The sequence below is a fragment of the Solanum dulcamara genome, chromosome 2 (assembly GCF_947179165.1).
Source record: "Solanum dulcamara chromosome 2, daSolDulc1.2, whole genome shotgun sequence".
Taxonomy (NCBI): Eukaryota; Viridiplantae; Streptophyta; class Magnoliopsida; order Solanales; family Solanaceae; genus Solanum; species Solanum dulcamara.
In genome coordinates this window covers 70219085-70239756 of record NC_077238.1, presented here as the reverse complement: position 1 = coordinate 70239756, position 20672 = coordinate 70219085, and positions in this window count along the sequence as shown.

The window sequence follows — 20672 nt, the reverse complement described above, 5'->3', positions numbered from 1 at the left end:
ATAGATTACTTATGTGTGAGATATACAGTGAATATACATTATGATACATTTAAAAACTGAATATAGCTTGACTATTCATGAAATATACACTGACTATACATTCCTACACAGCGAATGGCCATTTTTTGGAAATTACTTTTCCCAAATGGACACCGGATGTAATTTTCCCAAATTAAAATTGAATCAAATCACCAAAGAATATTATCAAGAAGACTTATTTAATATTAACATATTGTTTTAAAATACGGAAATATTACAATATTTATTACTTTCCGGGCTTTTGTATGTTAAAAACTTCAAGTGTTCTGTTTTAACTTAATTGTTTAATGTGATGTTTGCACTCCAATAACTTAAAAAATAAAAAAAAATTATCATCATGTTTATATTTTCGTTTCATTTATCTCAATTTTTTCTCCCTTGGGGAAGTCAAGAAATTCATCCCACGTTCGAAGCCTATTGGACAAAATTAATTTATAAAATTTTTTGTTTACTTCTCAATTGGAAGACACAAATATTCAGATTAAGAAACCAAAAAATAACATAGTAACAAGTAAAATTTGAACTCTGACAATTAATAATACTTAAAATTTAATATTAAAACATAGATTTACAAATACCCTAAGGTTATCGAGGCATGTCAGTGAAGGTTATAAAATTGTTGATATATTACAACTTACCTAGTGATGGCCCAAAACATCTAAGGGTATGACAAAAATTCCATTGCATCAAACTTTTGCATGGCCTTGAATGTTGAGTCTTTCAATTTGTACCTCAATGTAACTTTAAAGAGAGGAAATTGTTAACATAACTCTTTCACAATTTCAACAAAATAAATGATTTTTCAAAATTTTCTTATATTTTACTTTTAGATTCCTTACGTGTAAAATATAATAATTCTTTTAGGAGTATTGAGGTATCAAGGGAGATTGTGTGTTCCAAACATTGATGGTATTCGAGAGAGGATCATGACAGAGGCCCATAATTCTAGGTATTCCATCCATCCAGGTTCTACAAAAATGTACCATGACTTGAGGGAAGTCTATTGGTGGAGTGGGATGAAGAGATATAGCAGAGTTTGTGTAAAGTGCCCAAATTGCCAACATGTCAAGGTAGAGCATCAAAGGCCTTGTGGAGTGGCTCAGAATATTGGGATTCCAGAATGGAAGTAGGAGATGATCAACATGGACTTTATTATAGGTCTACCACGATCCCGCAGACAACATGATTTAATTTGAATGATTGTTGTCACGCCCTAAGAGGGTACCCTAGACGTGACCGGCACTCGAAGACCATTTCTGGTCCCCAAGTGAACCACTTGGTCCAATCACACATCTATTCAATATCAATCAACCAGCGGAAAGTTTAAAATAAAGAAATAATTTGGTGGGCAATCCAAATCAACGATCTAACTCAAGAAAGAAAGGTCATGAGCCAACAAATCAAACTCCGATCTTTGTCATTAAAATAGTTTGACAAGAATAATTCAAGAAAAGAAAATACTCAATCGACCTATCACTATCTAGTCTATGAAGCCTTTATCACTACTATCTAATTGGTGCTAATGACATGTTCATGGCTACCTCAAATCAAAATGAAAAGGGCTAACTCGAGGCAAGAATAACATAAGCGGTGTCCTCCGGATGTAGGAGAGGACTCACCAATACGCTGAGTGTGTATAGATCCTCGATGGTGCTCCTACTCACGATCTCTTAAACCTGTCTCTGCATCATGAAATGATGCAGGTCCAAATGGACGTCAGTACGTGGAATGTACGAGTATGTAATATGGCAGAATGAAAACATACCCCAGGGAAGAGTAACGTTGATTCAAATATCTTAACTCAGAATAATAAGAGAGACTCAATCAAAGTATCATAAGTCTAAAGTAAGAATGCATTTTTAGACAAGGACCAATCACATTCCATACAATCCAATCCAATCGTACACTATTCGATCACATATCATTTAATCCAATCCACCACATATCACCTACTCCAATCCAATCATATGCAATCCAATCATATATCGTCCAATCCAATTCAATTATATACAATCAACTCAACAAACAACTCAACAATTAAGTCAAAGGACTCAACTCAATAAATATGCAAATTAGAACTTAGTAATGTGATATAATCCAACTCAATTATCAACAAGGTCAATCAAACCAATCAAATCAATGTATAATCCACTCAATTTGGGAGTTTCTCTAACCGACAACAATCCCACCACCTATATATAGGTGATGCACGACGAGTCACGCTGTTGCTCCATCCGTTCATACTTTCCAGGGTATGAACAACTCAAACCAATCATGGATTCGTCAATCAATTAAGTCCTTTCATTTTAGGACAATAAAATAGGGAAACATCCGACACGGTACAATCCCTTCCTACGTTGGCGGCGTAGTTTATGGGATTCGAGTATGGAATATACTCTTACCCAATTCGGTGCTCAATACTCCTCCCAAGACTCAATACACGCATAGATATTAAGTGAGTAAAATATTTAAAATACTCATTTAGTCTCTTAGGACTTAATTTCAAATCAACTCATTTAGTCTCATTGGACTCTTTTCAAAACTCAATTAGTATGGTCTCATTGAACCCTCCTTCAAATCGACTCATCTAAATCATCAAACTCTTCTCTTCAAATTTGATATCATCTCAACTCAATGGATGTAGAGAATTTTATGCAGTTAAATATAATTCCAACTCCTCAACTCAAACTCAAAATAAATATTTTAATGAAAAGAAATACTCAACTCATTTATATTCAAAATGTTTATGTTCAAAAGAAATTGAAGGACTTCTCAAACCCAACTCATGCTTAAACTCTTTTAAATCATAGATAAAAATATTCATTCTTTAAACTCAAAAATAGTGTATAAATAGTTTATGCAAAAATGCTCACAATCATTTATTTAAAACTCCTTCTCAAAAGATTATTTATTTTCAAAATGCTCATAAGACTCCAATCAAATCAAATTGTGCAAATCACATATCACATAATCACATTAGACTCCAATCTACTTCATCACACAACATCCACATCAACACAACCTCTTCATTCACATCATCGTCAAACATCATCATTCATAAACTATTCCAATTCATTTTTTTCATTCCAATCAATACATATACACAAACCATCCATCTCCAACTCAAGACAAATTATGACCAAAAAGAAATCTCATCTTGGGATCATGTGAATGAATACATGAATCCATACTCTCAACAAAACCCAACTCAAAAACACCATCAATACATATGAATTTATATAAAAAATTCATTTGTAATCAACAATATGAAATATAACTATTTAGTCATTCAAGTCATGAAAATCGCCAATCAATTTCTAGTACATAAAAATATTCTAGAGTTTAGGAAAATTTCAAGAAAAATCTTCATAAAAGGTTCAAATTTTTCACAACTTCTACCTAACACATCTATGGGCATATGGAAGAACTCAATCCATATTTTAGGTTAGCCTTACATACCTTAGAGTAGCTTTTGAGGAAACCTTGTTGTTGGGTCTTCAATGGGAAGCTTGAATCCTTGAGCTTTTGAGGGCAAATCTTGTTGGAGATGTTTGGAAGAGAAGAGGGGATGAAGATTAGGGTTTTGGGGAGGTGAGGAGGCTGAAAATATCATCCCAAAAAGTTCCAAGTTGGGCATATATAATTAGGGAAAAAGTCCAAGTTGCCCCTCTTCAAAAATCTGAAAAACTGGGCAAAAATCTTACTGGCGCTATAGTGGCGCATCTTGCCACTGCAGCGCCAAGTCAAAATAGGCTTAAAACCCTGCACATCTAATAGTGGCGCGTCGCACCAAGGACCAAACTACTGAGGTTGTTTTCTAGCGCTATAATGGCGTGTCGCGCCATTGGGGCGCCAAGCCTAAATTTCCTGCAGTGGTCGCCGAGGCCTGAAATTCCTGCAGTACTAGTCTGTAGTAAAATGGTCATAACTTTTGACTCCAAACTCCAAAAATTGAAGTCTTGGCGGCGTTGGAAAGAAAACTCAAAGACCTTTAATTTGGTAGGTAGTGGTCCACCCAGGGAATTATAACATAGGATATATGGTCGTTTGAAATTGACCCTTATACTAACTCATCTGAAAACTAATCGATTGGAAATCTTTGGACTCAATTTGGCGTTGGAGATCCCTTATGACCCCTAAACACATCTAACACACTTAAAATACTTAGGAATTAATCCTAACTTATATATATAATTACAAGTCCTTTGGTTCGAGGCTACACACACATGAAGAAATATTCGAGTCTTTGCAAAAAACATTTCGGGGTGTTACAATTGTAGACAAGATGACCAAGTCAGCTCACTTCTTACCGGTTAAGACTACTAATACCGCAAAAAATTATGCTAGACTGTACCTTCGAGAGATTGTCAGACTTCATAGAGTCCCCTTGTCTATCATCTCAGATAGGGGATCTTAATTCACTGCTCAATTTTGGAAGTCATTCCTGAAAGGTTTGGGTTCAAGAGTAAAACTTAGTACTGCTTTTCATCCACAGACAAATAGCCAAGCAAAGCATACGATTTAGATTTTAGAGGATATGTTGAGAGCCTATGTAATCAACTTTAAAGGTAATTGGGACAATCATTTAACACTTATTAAGTATGCCTCTAATAATAGTTTCCATTCGAGCATTCAAATGGCTCCTTATGAAGCTCTGTATAGGACGAGAGTAGATTATTGATTAGTTGGTTTGAAGTTGGTGAAGTGGAAATAATTGGACCAGACTTGGCTCACAAATCCATGGAGAAGGTGAAAATCATCCAAGAGAGTCTCCAGAAATCCTACACTGATGTTAGGAGAAGAGATTTGGAGTTTGAGGTGAATGATTGGGTATACTTGAAGGTTTCACCCATGAAGGGTGTGATTAGATTTGGAAAGAAAGAGAAGATTAGTCCCGGCTATATTGGTCCTTAACAAATTATGAACAGGATTGGTAATGTAGCCTATGAGCTGGAATTGCTTAAAAAGTGTTTAGGAGATCTATCACTTGTTATCCCGATTAAGAGCATTAGAGTGAAAGAGAGTTTGCGTTATGAAGAGATTCTGGTTCAAATTCTTGATCGGCAAGTTCACAAATTGAGAACCAAGGAGGTAGCATCTGTCAAAGTTCTATGGCAGAATCAGTTTGTTGAAGAGGCTACATAGGAAGCTGAAGAAGATATGAAGTCTAGATACCCCCATCTATTCGTGCCTCTTGATGATGATATTTAGGGTAATGTTTTGTTTCTCTCGTCTTTGAGTTGATTTTCATTCCGAGTTTGAGTATTTGATATGTACTATTGAATCTGAGTAGTTGATTGTTAGAACATTTTATTTGAATCTTTGAATGTATTCATACCTTGATGTAAACCCTTAGTTTGGTCTTCATTCGAGGACAAATGTTCCCAAAGGGGAGATATTGTAACACCCCATGACATTCTAGCCTAGACTAAGTTTGGGAACCATGAGAAAAATTGATTAATTGAACTGAACAATGGACCATAAGGTAACGGTTTCTATGAATAGTAGAGCCAAAAAATTAGAAATATAAATCACTTCTATGAGTGGATTCAATGACTCATCAAAAAGGCTACGAGTCGTAAAAGTTCATAAACTCAGTTTTCTCTGATTTTCAAAGACCTGCAGGACGAGTACATTCTACTACTCGTTGAGTGGTTTATGACTCATAGACCTGATTCGTAGACCATAATCTTTTCTAGACCAATTCCATGAATGGAATTGATGACCCATCAAAGTTTCTATGAGCCGTAATGACGACTCATAGACGATCAATTTCACATTTTAATGAAGGGTAGATTGGTCTTTTCACACCCTTCCCAAACTAAAACCCTGATGTTTTGGGACCAAATTGAGTCCCTTATCCATATCCTAAATGCCAAAAGCCTTCATTAACACTTATATTAATTGAGAGCGAGGATTGGAGAAGAGGAGAAAGGCTAGGGTTCAAGCTCTTCGAGTAAGGTCTTTGAATCTTCGATTGTTCTTCGAGTCTAGGTATGTAAGGCTAAACTAAAACATGGAATTTATTCCTCCATGTGCCCATGATTGTGATAGATTTGTTGTGAATAGGATTGAGTCCCCATGATTATGTTTCTTGAAAATATCTTTCTTAGATTTAACACAACAACACAACAACAACAAACCTAGTGTAATCCCACCATAGGAGGTCTGGGGAGGGTAGAGTATATGCAGACCTAACCCCTACCTTAAAAGGTAGGGCGGCTGTTTCCGAAAGACCCTCGGCTTAAGAGAGAAGAACAAGAGAGGAGAAACAAGGAAAACAAGACATAGATCAGTAAAGCCAGGCATATAGCAGACAATATAAAGATATGAATAATGAGAGTGATAAAGCGATTAAGTCAGGGTAGGAAAGATCGGGGATAAAGGAGCATTAACTACTATAGATAAAATAGGATACCCAAAGTAAACTGGGCCAACTAATATAAGCAGTACTCCCATGCAAAATCATATGTTAAGACAAATGAGCACGACTACGACTACTATGGAGAACATATAGGCCACCTAGCCCACTATCTTAGTCTGAGTCCTCCATAGCCTCCTATCTAAGGTCATGTCCTCGGTGAGCTACAACTGTGTCATATCATGTCTAATGACCTCTTCCCAATATTTCTTCGACCTTCCTTTGCCCCTCTTGAAACCGTCCATAGCCAACCTCTCGCACCTCCGCACTGGAGTATCTGTGTCTCTCCTCTTCACATCCCCAAACCATCTCAGTCTCGCTTCCTGCATCTTGTCCTCCACCGATGCCACTCCCACCTTGTCTCGGGTATCTTCATTCCTAATTATATCCATTCTAGTGTGCCCACACATCCACCGCAGCATTCACATTTCCGCGACTCTCATCTTCTGACCATGAAGTTTCTTGATTGTCCAACACTCCATCCTGTACAATAGGGCCGGTCTAACCACCACTTTGTAGAAGTTGCTTTTCTTAGATTTAACACATTTTACTAATTATTGAGAAATTGATGTTTTTTTACAAACTAGTTTCTTGAACAAATGATTTGAACTTCTTGTTTCATAAACCCTAATAGCATATTGATGGATATTGAATGTATATGCATAAGGATCGAGTCTAGATACTTGAATTTGTGAATGCATGATTGTCATTGGGATGTGAGCATAATGATAGTGTTGATAAACTTGATAGTCCTTTAATTTGCCTATTTAACCCAAGTGATTATCCAAATGATTATCCAAATGTCTCTTAAATAAATGATTGAGAAATCGATTGGTTGAAAGGAATGAGTTGATAGAATTGATGAATTGATAAGAGTCAATTTGAGACTTCTTGATTTGGTTTGATTTGGATTGATTGTCATATGAGCTTTGAGTCTTGGGAGAAGTATCAAGCACTGAATTGGGTAAGAGTAAGTAATAATTTAAATCTAATAACTATGTCGCCAAACGTAGGAGAGGATTAAACCAGTAAGTCAGATGTTTCCTAAATTATTATCCTGACATGATAGGACTTGATTGGTTTTGGATCCATGATTGGTTGATTCGTTCTTACCCTAGCAATGTATTGGAAGAACATGGCAACAACGTCGTCTTGTTGTACTATCACTGGCTCAGAAGTGATGTTGTCGTATGAGAGAAACTCTCATATAGGTTTTGATAGTACTCTAATTGGAACAAATTAGATTGGTTTATGTCTAAATCTTACTCTTGCTTTAGAATTTTGATGTCCTGATTGAGTTCCTTACACTTGATTGAGTTTCTTGAGTTAAGCTTATTCTATGTTGATGTATGTTTTATTCTACTATATTACATAATTGTACATTTCATTTACTGATGTCTAATTGGGCCTAGATCATTTTATGATGCAAAAACAGGTATTAGAGATCATCAACAGGCGCATCGTTAAGGATCTACCCATATTCAGTTGATTGGTAGCCCTCTCTACTACTAAAGGATTCCAAAGTTATCTTCTAGTTTTTAAAAATTAGTTTTCTTCATCTGATTTGAGGTAGCCATAAATCTGTCATTAGCACCACTGAGATTATTGATAGAGGCTTCATAGACTAGATTGTTGATTTTGTTGATTTGTATCATCTTTGACTAGTTTCATTCATAGTTGTTTGTCAATTGGATTTGATATATGGTTGACCTCTGGCCTTATCTTATGAGTAGTTTTCTTAATGATTTGAGTCTTCTGCTGTTAGAATATTGATAGATGATTGTTTGATTGAACCAAGTGGTTCGCTTGGGGACCAGCAGTGGTCTTCAAGTGCCGGTCACACCTAGGGTACCTGGCGTGATAATCCCTCCACGTTCATAAGGATCTATTCTTGTGTGGGCCGCGATCACGAGCCTTAGGCTTTGTGTAATGACCTTAAGAGTCATTTTTGAAAATTTGTGCAAAATTACCATTTCACCCCTATCATTAGTGCCCCCGAGTATTATTTGATTGGTTTATGTAGTTAAAAGTGTCAAAATCTTAATGGTTTGTAAATTGTGCAAATTCTTGAGTTTTATCGAGTTAAGAGTTGAAAAACAAATCAGTATCAACTTGAACCACGGATCTCGAAATGGAATTTCGTCAATTTCAGCAGCTTCGAAATGTGGAAATTGGTCAAGGAGAGTTTACGGAATTAGTTTTGGAGTTGTAACAAAGATTTGAGGTCTTGAATTGGGAATTTAAGGAATTTTAGTCCAAAGTTTGACTTTGGTCAACTTTTAAAGTTTCAATACTCAGAATGGAATTCCGACGACTCCGTTGGATTCGGGGGATGATTTTTGGTCTAGAAAAGGTGTTGACTGAATTTTTAGAGGTCCCGAGCCTATTTTGATATTTTGAAGGCCTAAGTTGGTTTAATTGCGAATTTTGGAGTTTTGAGTCAATGAGACCTCGAATTCATATTTTGATGGTTCCATCAGTTCCGAAATGACCAAATTAGGCTAGTAGCATTGTCTTCTTGACTATCGAGGCAATCGATACGAGTTTGGGGTCATTTGGCGCTTTTGACTTTGAAAGTTAGCCTATAGTTGACTTTGGTCAATATTTTTGGAAAACGCACTCGAATGAAAATTTTGACAACGCGGTTAGTTCCAGAATGTCAATTTTGGTCTGGAATGACCTTGGTTTGCTTCCCAAAGTTTCCGATCTAATCCCGAGGCTCATTGTGGAATTTGGCTTAAAATAATATTTTGACGTGGGATCCACTTTTTATTAAAATGATCTCATATGATAATTTTGAATGCGCCATTGAGTCCAAAATGTCGAATTTAGTGGGGTAGTATATCTATTTTATTTTTATCGAGTTCCGAACGAATTTCGAGGGTCTATTCGGAGATTTTAAAATGTAATAAAAGTTGAAAACCTGGTGCATAGTGCAGATTTTTTCAGAATTTTCTCTCAATTTTGAACTCTCTTTTCTTGAACTTTTCAAGAGTCTATCTTCAAGAGATTTTCGCAATAAATCCATTGGTGATCTCAGAATATTGATTAGAAGCTTCATTTTTAGGTAAGATTTGATGTTTTAGATGCTGCCTCGACCATTTTCGGATTTAGATTTTTGTAAACTTTGAAAGATGATTTCTTGGTCATCTTGGATCCGAATTCAGTGATTCAAAGATCTAAATTGTGTAGTTTTTCCATATGAATACAGTGGTGTAATCATAAAGTGATGGGGAAGATTTGTTTGAGGTAAGATTCACGTTATAGCAGCTGCCCTTCTTATTTTCGGATTAGATTTTTGATGAACTTTGAGATTTGATATCTTGAGCATTTTGGGTCCGTTTTTTAGTGATTCTTGAGGCTAAATTTTTGAGTTTTTCATAAGGATCATTATGGTGTAATCAGTTTTAGCTGTAGAGGCTTCATTTCTGGTAAATCGCTGTTCAAAGTTGCTGTCTTTTTTACATTTTCGGAATGAAATTGTGGTGATTTTTGGATGATTGTTTCTTGGTCATCTTAGCTCCATTTTTAATGATTCTTGGGTCTAAATTGTGAGTTTTTCCGCAAGAAACATCATGGTGAGATTATCCTTTACCAGTTTCTGCAATTATTATCTTTCAAAACATATTTAAATCAAAATTTCAAAGGTGGGTTATGGGGTTTTCTTCCAAGTTAGAAAATTGTACTTTGATGATTTGAAACTCGATTCTTGCTTGCTTTTAATGGATCTTTTAGCCACAAACTCTACTCGGTGTGTAGAACATAATTTTTAAATAAAATTTCAGATTTGACCCTTTTGGAAAATAATTAATTTTTGGATCATTTTACCCCCGGTACCGAAACCTATCAATATGGGTGTCATTGGACTCCTTATGATGTGTATGTTTTATTTTTGATAGTGAGTTTTCAGTCCGGGCATTGAATTCGAGAGTTGCTTCTTCGGTGGAGGTGCTCGAGTGCGGTTTCGGCAATTGAGGTAGGTTTGGCTATCCTTCTTTGAGACTGAGATGGGGTAATTAGTCATTCATATGTTATAGCCTTTAGGATGGAGTAGTAGTATGAGCTGAGAATGTTATATATATATTGTGATGCCCGTATGAGAGCTTATTTATTAATGTGTTGTCATGTGGGGGTTTATTTGTATTACATAGCCTGTATGGGGGCCTTATTTGTTATCTTATTTACTTTGAGAGCATGTGATTCGTGATTTGCCTAAGAGAGAAGCTTAAGTATATTATTTGACTTGTGATGCTCGCGTGAGAGGTTAAGTTGGGGGTTTTGAGAATGCTTGAGTATTGAAATATTTTTGAGAAAGGGTGAATATTTAAATGGAAGTATTTCCTTCCCATTACTATTTCTTGAGGGTGAATATCATGTGTAGGTTAAGTTTTAAGAACTTTGAACTTCTACCATATGTGATTTGAATATTACTTTCATGCCATATGTGTTTTAATGCATTCATCCTCATTCATCATATCATGAAACATGGGAAGTTGAGAAATATGGAAAAAAAAATTGAGAAAGAAAATGGAACACCTTTAAATCTTTGTATCTTGAGTCCCTGAACGAGGTAGTTTTACGGCAAGGTAGTGGATGCATTGTGATCCCTTGACCACGATGAGGTGGCAATGATAATGAGATATTGTGATTGAGGTATATAGTCTGCGAGACCCCTATGGGTCCTGCTTGGTAGCACAGCTCGGCAGGTGTATACGACAGATTGTGTGACAGTCTTGATTCCACCGTACCACCACGTTATTGCATCATCATATTGCATTGTATTGCATTGATATTTGTACTGCTTGAATTATCTGGTTAATTGTGATTATGAGTTGTTACTATGGATTTAATTTACTCACGCCATTATATATATAAACTGGCAGCACCAATGCCAAAGTGGGACTTTTCTGTATGCAGGTGGAAGCGTTCCTTAGTTTATTTTATAGGTTTGATTAATTCCTTGTACTCAGTCGGCTAAAACCTACTAAGTACATGTGGATTTTACTCATCCCTACTTCTATGTCCCTTTTTGATGCAGATACTAGTCAAGTTACCTCACATGGCAGCTGATATTCTAGCAGATTGTGTATTCTCAGATTAGTGGTGAGGTCCCAGGGTTCGAATCGTCACTAGTCTATCTTTATTTCTTAGCCTCTTGTATCATTCAAAGACTTATGTTGTATCTTCATACTTAAACCTTGTATTAGATGCTCTTTATACTTATGATATCAGGTTTTGGGATAATTTCTTTATTGTCTTTCTTTCCATTTAAATCGTGGCATGACTTTTTCTTTGGGAGTCTCGTATGAGTTTTACTTTTAGGCTTACACATCATGTTGGGTTTTAGGATGTGTGCCATCATGACCTCATTTTTAGGGTTGTGACACTTTGTGATCACGATGACCAGTCATGGACGAGCCTGACCCCATTCCCTCTTTTTGTGATTTCCTAAGTTAGGAGCTCCATTTAAGGCAATTTCAAGTGTTGGTGTTCGTTCAATTGTGGCTACGCATTGGGGTTGTTGGAAAATTTTGGAAAACATCCTAGTGAGGTAAATGTGTTTCCTAAGGGCTGCCCAACTCTCTTTAGTATTCCTTAATGGTGGATTTTTATGCATGTTGTAATTTTGGGATGTTCTGAGCCCAAAATTGTGTTTCCTTTTGGGGTACAGGTTCGGGGAGATAAAATGAATCTTTTCATAGAGTCAATTTTGGGATTACCGATGTGGGTTCCACAATTCTATTTAAGACTAAAGTTGGAATCTGTCTCCAATTATTGTAAATTTAGTGTCTAAGCCTTCATATTTGTGTTGTGATTTGATATTTTGATAGTGTGGCGGTGTCCGCAGATGATTCAGAGATGGAAAGCTTCAATATGGAGGATGTGGAGCGCCCGTGATCGGCTTTGAGTTAGGCTACAGTCTCTCTTTTGACCAAGCTTTACTAGATAATATTTAAGTATGAATTACATATGATATAGGTTGGTAATAGCTGAGTATAAGGTTTGCTTCCTTCTATCCAATTTTCCTTATAAGGTTTGCTTCCTTCTATCCAATTTTCCTCACGCCGGTTGAACCTTAGGCTAGCATAGTCTCTTAAAATCCTTGGTTTATACTTGTGGCCTTGCGTGTGGTATGGGTTAGTGAGATTATCCTTATTTTAGGATTGAGACTAATGGCCTTAGGCTAGGATTAAGCCTTAGCTACCTTAGAACATGTTCTTTTGCCCTTGTAACTAGGCGTAGCTTTCAGTAGGGCTTGTTTTGGATAGTATTGTATTTCTGATGCGCGTGTCTTGTATGGATGTTGTTGATGGCATGCATTACATTATTTGAGCATTCTGACATGTTTTGTGGTACGATCCGAACTCATACATTGGATTTTCACTACTATTTTTGAAAAAGCATAATTTTACACACTATTGCTATTTTAAACTGATTTTACTCATTAAACTAATTTTAATGGGAGTCGTACCTCCACGATCACTCAATAAACCAAATTTTGAGATATATGAGGTATCGAGGATGTGCTCCTTTACTACTTGAAATATTTCAGGCATTTGGGATGTACTCAATCTTTTACTTGACTAGCCGACGCATTATCGCCCTTTCTTGCATTATTTTTGGCTACCCATTCCTCCGGTACCACAATGGAGAGGACTTGATATAAGACCTAGTTCAGGCCCAGAAAGTGTATGAATAATTCCCGCATCCCCTATGGGGACCCTCTGACCGTGTGTATCATTGTATCATACGAGGGAGCTATATGGGTCCTACCTAGAAGGCCTAGGGTCAGGGTGGGTCTATACACTTGGTTACAAATGGCACTTGGTTACTGATGGTTCAGATGATACTATGGTTTTACTACAAACATGCATTCATATGCATCGCTTATCACTAGTGTAGTTTGTTGTTTGGTCCCCCGATTTATAGGGGTTAGGGTTTTTTTTCTTTCAAAATAGACCTTACCAAAGGATCTCACCCCTCGTGGCGGTCAGGGGTTGAGCCATACACCCCCAAACCTTAACATAAATACATAAAATACAAAAGTACAATGGAGGGGGACATAAACCTTACCTCCTCTCCTAGGTGGTTCATAAGTTGACTAACCTACTACGTTCGATTGACTCATCCCCAATATTATCAAAACGTAAACCTAGATACTAAGCACCCTAAAGAGAGGAATCCTCTCATTACATATATCTAGGAAAATATTAAATGAGGGAGACTCTCCCCTTACAATACAATAAGAAGAAGAAAATCTTAAATCTATGACCTATTCAAAGTAGCTTTAACTTAACATAAAGAATAGCTAAATTGAATAAGAAAGAGAAACCAACATTAGACATAGAGACTTCTATATCCGAGAGTCAAGTAAAACAATTCAAGGTGGTTGTTTGATCCTCTTAAGTTTCCTTCTTCTAAAACATTCCATTTCCATCTTGTCTAGCTTGAAGTACCCTTTGGTTTCTTGTGGTAACTGCTGGAAGTTATAAAACTAAGCACCATGTCGCAACTAGGGAATAGTCCTAGGGTCATTGAGTTAAACCCTAGAGAAATTAATGTAATTTGTTTGGCAATTAGCCCATATGATGGAGAGTTGGAAGGGGAATAGGGAAAGAGAATTTGGAGGCACATCACCTTGGTTTATGGAACATCTTATATCGACTAGTACCACGCCAATCTAGATCACACTTGGATCACCCATCAAGAAGTTTACTTTTAGTATAGAGATCAAAGATTAGCTTGGGTTTGTAAGAAATAGGATCCGGGCGTCCCAAAATCAAACTTTAGATTGTCAAAAATGATCATAATTGTCGGCATCATTGCAGGGTTGCTCATAAACATAGGCAAGTTGATTTTTGCTATGATCACTAAGAGGGTCTGGCAGGTTAAAAGGTCCATTCCCCCGCTTGTCCAAAAGCTATGCCAAAATGAGAATGTCCACACAGTCTCACTGGTAAAAAAAAATGACCCTTCACGATTTTCTTGTGTAAGAGAAAAAAAAATTAAGGTGGGCCGGATCCTAGCCTAACTCGACTAGATAGACCAATTTTTAAATTCAAGCATTTTATCATTGGTTTTTTAATAACTATAGGATGGGTCATTACATTTAAACAAGTTAAACTAAGCATGACATAAACTTAATAAAGTTGTCGTTCTCTCTTTCTCTCTAGTTTAAACAGATTGACAATAGCTAGAAAGGATCAAAGAAACTTATATATCAATCCTAATATTATTAAAAGTTATCTTATTTACCATAAAAAGAAAAAAAATTCATTAGAGTAATAAATTTACATCTTCATTTGATAAAAATTTAGTAAGACATCTGGAACTAGTCTCCCTTAATCTTGAGTATTTTTCTTAAAATGAACAAAAATTTTCTTTTAAATTTCACACTATTGTAAACAAATCATTTTGATGTGTGCAAATATTTCAGATTGATTTGTCTCAAAACTAATTCAGAAAAACACATAATGTGAATCGAGTGACAGTTTGGTGAGTATCGGATATTAACAAAAATATTTAAGCTAGATTGAGTTTCAAATATATTTGAAAGCAAAACAAATATTTTACTAAATATGGTTTATCCAAAATTAATAAAAATAATAATGTGTTTCTACAAATGTTGTAACACCTAAAATAAAACATAAATCGCCATTTGATATTTAAAAATTATTTGTGTTTTTAAAAAATTGACCATTAAATTGATTATTTTTGCTCATATTCAAATCAAAATTGATATTTCAAAATTCCTAGTCAATAATTAAAATGACCTTGTTTCAACATTTACTTTTGTTCATCCTTCAATTAAAATATATTTTTTAAAAAAAAAAAACTTGATGAAGGAAATGAGTAAATTATGACCATATTTTGTGGAGACTACTTAGATTAAACCACATTAATATTTTTTCTAATAAGTTGGTCAACATAAGATCGGAACCATAAAATATATATATTTGAAGATGATTTTATCTAGATGTGTATCTAAGATCCCCTCAGATAGTGTTATTCAAAATAGTTCTTGCTATTAAGAAAAATATGTCAAATTCAAACTATTCAAAAATTTAAAGAATGCAAATATTTTTATATAAATAGGAGTTAATCCTAGGGAAGAAAAAGCACAACAACTACAACAACAACAAAGCTATTGGATATCACATATCCAAACAAACACATTTCTCCTCCCCTTTAGTCATGACAAGAAACAAAGTTAACTTGACTTTGATTGAAGATGAGAGTAAAAGAAAAGTTGCATATCAGAAAAGACAAAAAGGTCTATTCAAAAAGTGTGAAAAACTCAAAACACTTGAAGTGGCTGATGTCGTCTATGGTTCTTAAAGAGATAAATAGGATATTTTTCTCAATAAAGATTTACTTGTTAACTTTTCAACATGGATTGAAGAGCTTGTCAATATATGTAAAGTAATAATCTAAATAAGAAACTGATAACTCCAGCAGTGGAGTTTAACCTGAAGACGTCTGAAGAAGAAGTGAAGAAGAGAGGAAGAGAATGTACAGAGAAGAGGAAGAAGAAGACGACTGAAGGGAGAAGAGAAAAGAGAGGAGGAAGAGAGAATGTGTATAGAGAGAGAAAATATCTTCTGGAGAATGAATTGTAGCCTTTCATTATTTTGAGATATGTATATATACATGTATTTCTGAAATTGTACAAGTATAGTATTTTCTACTCATACCAACTATACTAACTACTTTGTAACTGAATCCTAACTACTTTATAACAACCAATTAACTACCTCTAACAATATTTCAACCAACTCTAACAACTCTTCAATACATGAAAGCTTGCTATGTCAACACTCCTCCTCAAGCTCATGGTTTGAAGAGATTCATCATCCCAAGCTGATTCAGTAAATGTTGATGTTGAGACTTTCCCAGACTTTTGGTAAGTATATCAGCTAGTTGGTCCTTTGTGTGTACGAAATTAGTTTTCAGCATTCCTTGGCATATTCTTTCCCTTACAAAGTGACAATCTATATCAATATGCTTGGTTCTTTCATGAAATATTGGATTTGCAGAAATCTGAATAGCAACTTTGCTGTCACAGAACATGTTAACAGGTAATTCAATTTGTACTCCCAGTTCTTTAAACAGGCTTACCAACCATGTGATCTCAGCTGCACAGTTGGCCATGCTTCTAAACTCAGCTTCTGCTGAGCTTCTGGAAACTGTCTCTTGTTTCTTAGATTTCCAAGAGATTAGTGATCCTCCAAACTTCACTAGGTATCCAGTGACAGATCTTCTTGTTTCCAGACAAGCACCCCAATCTGAATCACAGTAGGCAGTCAGTGTATCTGTGCATTTAGAAGACATTAGTAGCCCAAGGCCAGGGGCTTCCTTGAGATACCTGACCACTCTCAATGCTTATTCCATATGTGACTGCTTGGGATTGTGCATGTATTGGCTCAGCACCTGAACTGGGAAGGCTATATCTGGCCTGGTCATGGTGAGGTACAGGAGTCTTCCCACAAGTCTTTGGTACATTTCAGGCTGCTTCAGTAGCTGGTCATCCACTCTGCCTTCAGGTGAAATGTGTTCATCATATCTCACTGATGTAAGCTTCTTATTCTGTTCTAATGGTGTTCCTGCAGGTTTAGCTCCTCCTAGCCCACATTCAGCAATCAGTTCCAGTGCATACTTTCTCTGAGACATGTGAATTTCTTGACTGGATCTAGCACATTCAATGCCTAGAAAGAACTTCAACTCACCTAAGTCTTTCATTTTGAATTGCTTTTGTAGGCCTCTTTTTGTGTCCTCTACTAGTCCAGTGTTGCTACCTGTAACTAGTAAGTCATCCACATAGACTAGCACAATAAGTATATCACCATCAACTTGCCTGGTGAATAGGGAGTAGTCATAGTGGCTTTGATGGAATCCCAGCTTCAGTAAGGCTTCAGTCAGCTTCAAGTTCCACTATCTGGGGGCTTGTTTGAGTCCAAATAAGGACTTGTGGAGTTTGCAGACCTTAGTATTGGACTCCCCCTGTCTAGCAAACCCATTAGGAACAGTCATGTACACCTCCTCTAGCAGGTCCCCATTGAGAAAGGCATTGTGGACATCCATTTGGTGAATAAGCCACCCCCTAGAAGCAGCAAGGGCCACAATAGCCCTGACAGTGACCATCTTGGCAACTGGACTGAAAGTTTCAGTGTAGTCTAGACCTTCTTGTTGGTTGAACCCCTTGGCCACCAGCCTTGCTTTCAGCCTCTCAACTTCACCTGTGGATTTATACTTGACTTTGTACACCCACTTACAGCCAATGGGTCTCTTGTTAGGTGGCAAATCAACTAGGGACCAGGTGTGATTAGCCTCCAAAGCATCAATTTCCTCCTGCATGGCTTGAACCCACTGAGGATCAAGTGAGGCAGTTTTAAAGGAGTTGGGTTCAGTGATGGCTGAGTAAGCAGCTAGGCAAGAGCTGTAGGAGGGAGATATATGGGAATAGGATATATGGGCTGCAATAGGGTAGGAGCAAGAATTGCCTGTGGAAGTAGTGATAAAGTCTTGAAGCCAAGATGGTGGCTTACTGGGTCTGGAGGACTTTTTGGGAGGAACAGAAGGTGGGGGAGGCTGAGAGTGTAGCTCAGGAGGTACTGTTGGAGTTAAAGATTGAGGAATGGGATCTGAGTGTGGCTGTGAGGAGTCTAGAAGTGTAAGTACTGGAAAAAGTGGATTAGAGGAAACTTGGACATCCTTGAAAGGAAAAATGTCTTCTTTGAACACTGCATGTCTATTCACAAAAAAAGATTGAGAGTGGAGATCATATAGGATATACCCCTTTTTTGATGAGGAGTACCCCATTAGGACAGCTGGTATAGCTCTAGGAGAGAATTTGTCAAGAGCATGAGGGGCTGTGGCATAACAAAGACAACCAAATACCTTAATGTGAGCTAAGGAAGGAGAATGCTGATGAAGCATTTCAAATGGAGTTTTGTACTGAAGGAGTTTTGAGGGGATTCTATTGAGGAGGTAGACTGCAGTAGTGACACACTCACCCCAGAATTTTAAGGGTACAGAAGACTGGAACCTGAGTGCTCTGGCCATCTCCAGGATAGTCCTATGCTTCCTCTCAGCAACTCCATTTTGTTGAGGGGTATAGACACAAGAGGTTTGATGAAGAATGCCAAGTGTAGACAGCATGTTCTGGAATGCAGCACTGAGGAACTCACAGCCATTATCAGTTCTCAGGGTCTTCACAGTTGTGGAGAATAAGTTTTGAACCTGTGTGAAAAAAGTTCTTAACACCACAATTGTGTCAGACTTAGAGGCTATAAGAAAAATCCAAGTAAACCTGGAGTAATCATCAACTACAGTTACAAAATATTTCTTTCCATCATGAGTGGATACCCTGTAGGGACCCCAAATGTCACAGTGAACAAGTTCAAATACAGCATTTGACACATGAGAGCTTACAGGGAAAAGAAGCTTAGTCTGCTTAGCAAGTGGACAAACTGTACAAGTAGAATGTTCATTATCTAGAACCTCAATACTAGATGATTTCTTTATTATATCTACAGGTATATGACCTAGCCTTAGATGCCACAGAGTAGCCTTTTCAGCTGGAATGACATTACTACTTGTGGATTTTGCAGGAGCTATATCTTGAAGCTGATTTGCACAACCATTGACTTCTGCCTTTAGAATGCCTTCCTTCAGAATGTAGAGTCCTTGATCCTCTTTACCAATCCCCTTGACCTGACCACTGAAGAGGTCCTGGAAAACACAGAAGTCAGGGAAGAAGGCTGCCATACATTTGAGCTCTTTGGTGAGTTGTGACACAGAAAGGAGATTACATTTGAAGTCAGGAACAAATAGAACATTGCTAATAGATTGATTCCCAAGAATATGAGTACTACCAACATGTGAAACTGAAACTGTATTTCCAGTGGGTAGCATTACTTGTCTTCTCTCAGATGGTGGTACAGTGTGAAATTCAGTTAGAAGTTCAGTCTTAGAGGTCATATGATTTGTTGCTCCAGTGTCAACTATCCAACTTTTGTCTACATATTTAGATACTAAAGCAGATATAGTACTACATGTTGTAGCTGCTTTAGCTAAGTGTTCTCCTCCATTTTCACCTCCTTTGGCCAGCATTTGTAATATCTGATGATACTGGTCTTGTGTGAAGAAAGCTTTAGGTGTAGATGTGTCAACCTGTGAATTTCCACATTGATTAACTTCAGCTTGATTGGCATATGAACTGGAGTTAGACTGTTCCCTCTTCTTCTTTGATTTCCACCCAACCGGATAGCCTTTCACTTTAAAGCATTGTTCCTTGGAGTGTCCCCTGTAACCACATACCTCACATATAATAATTGACTTCTGGAATTTTTGTGGCTTGTTTTGGTCGTTATAGTGTCCCCTTCCTGGAGTGCCATCACCTCCTGGTTGATGGCCAAAACTGCCTCCTTGATTAGAGCCATTTCCTCCTTTTTTACTGAATAGAGCAGTGTATTCAACTGTTCCAGAATTAACACTTTCATGACCTGTACTTGCTAGGTTTCTTTGGCTTTCATGATCTACTATCGGAGAATAGGCCTTGTTTAGATTAGGTAGGGGAGTTTGCATCAATATCTGACCTCTTGCAGCTGAATACGACTCATTTAGTCCCATAAGGAACTCAAGCAACCTCTGGTATTCAAAGTATTCTTGGAATCTTTTTGATTCAGCACACGAGTACCCTGGGCATGGCATGATGGAGTCAAATTCATTCCACAGTCCTCTTAGATGAGTGTAGTACTCTGTAACAGTCATAGTTCCTTGAGTGAAACTATGAATGTCCTTGTGCAGTTGGAAGACATGTGCACCATTAATTTTGTCAAATCTTTCTTTTAAATCACTCCATACCTTGTGTGCATCACCAACATAAACAATACTACACAATAAGCTGGGTGCAACCGCATTCATTATCTAAGATAGGACTACAGCATTACATTTTTCCCACATATCAAACATCTCAGGGACAAACTGATCCTTAGGAAATCTTCCATCTACGAAACCTAATTTACCTTTCCCTAGGAGTCCGATCCTCATAGATCTACTCCAGATAGCATAGTTCTCGGAGCCGGTAAGCTGTAAAGAGATTAGGGAGCTACCTGGGGTGTCGTTCGGATGGAGATAAAGGGGATGATTGTGACCTATATTCGGAACTTCATAGCTGGTTGGACCAGCTGTTGCATGTGCTCCGTTTAGG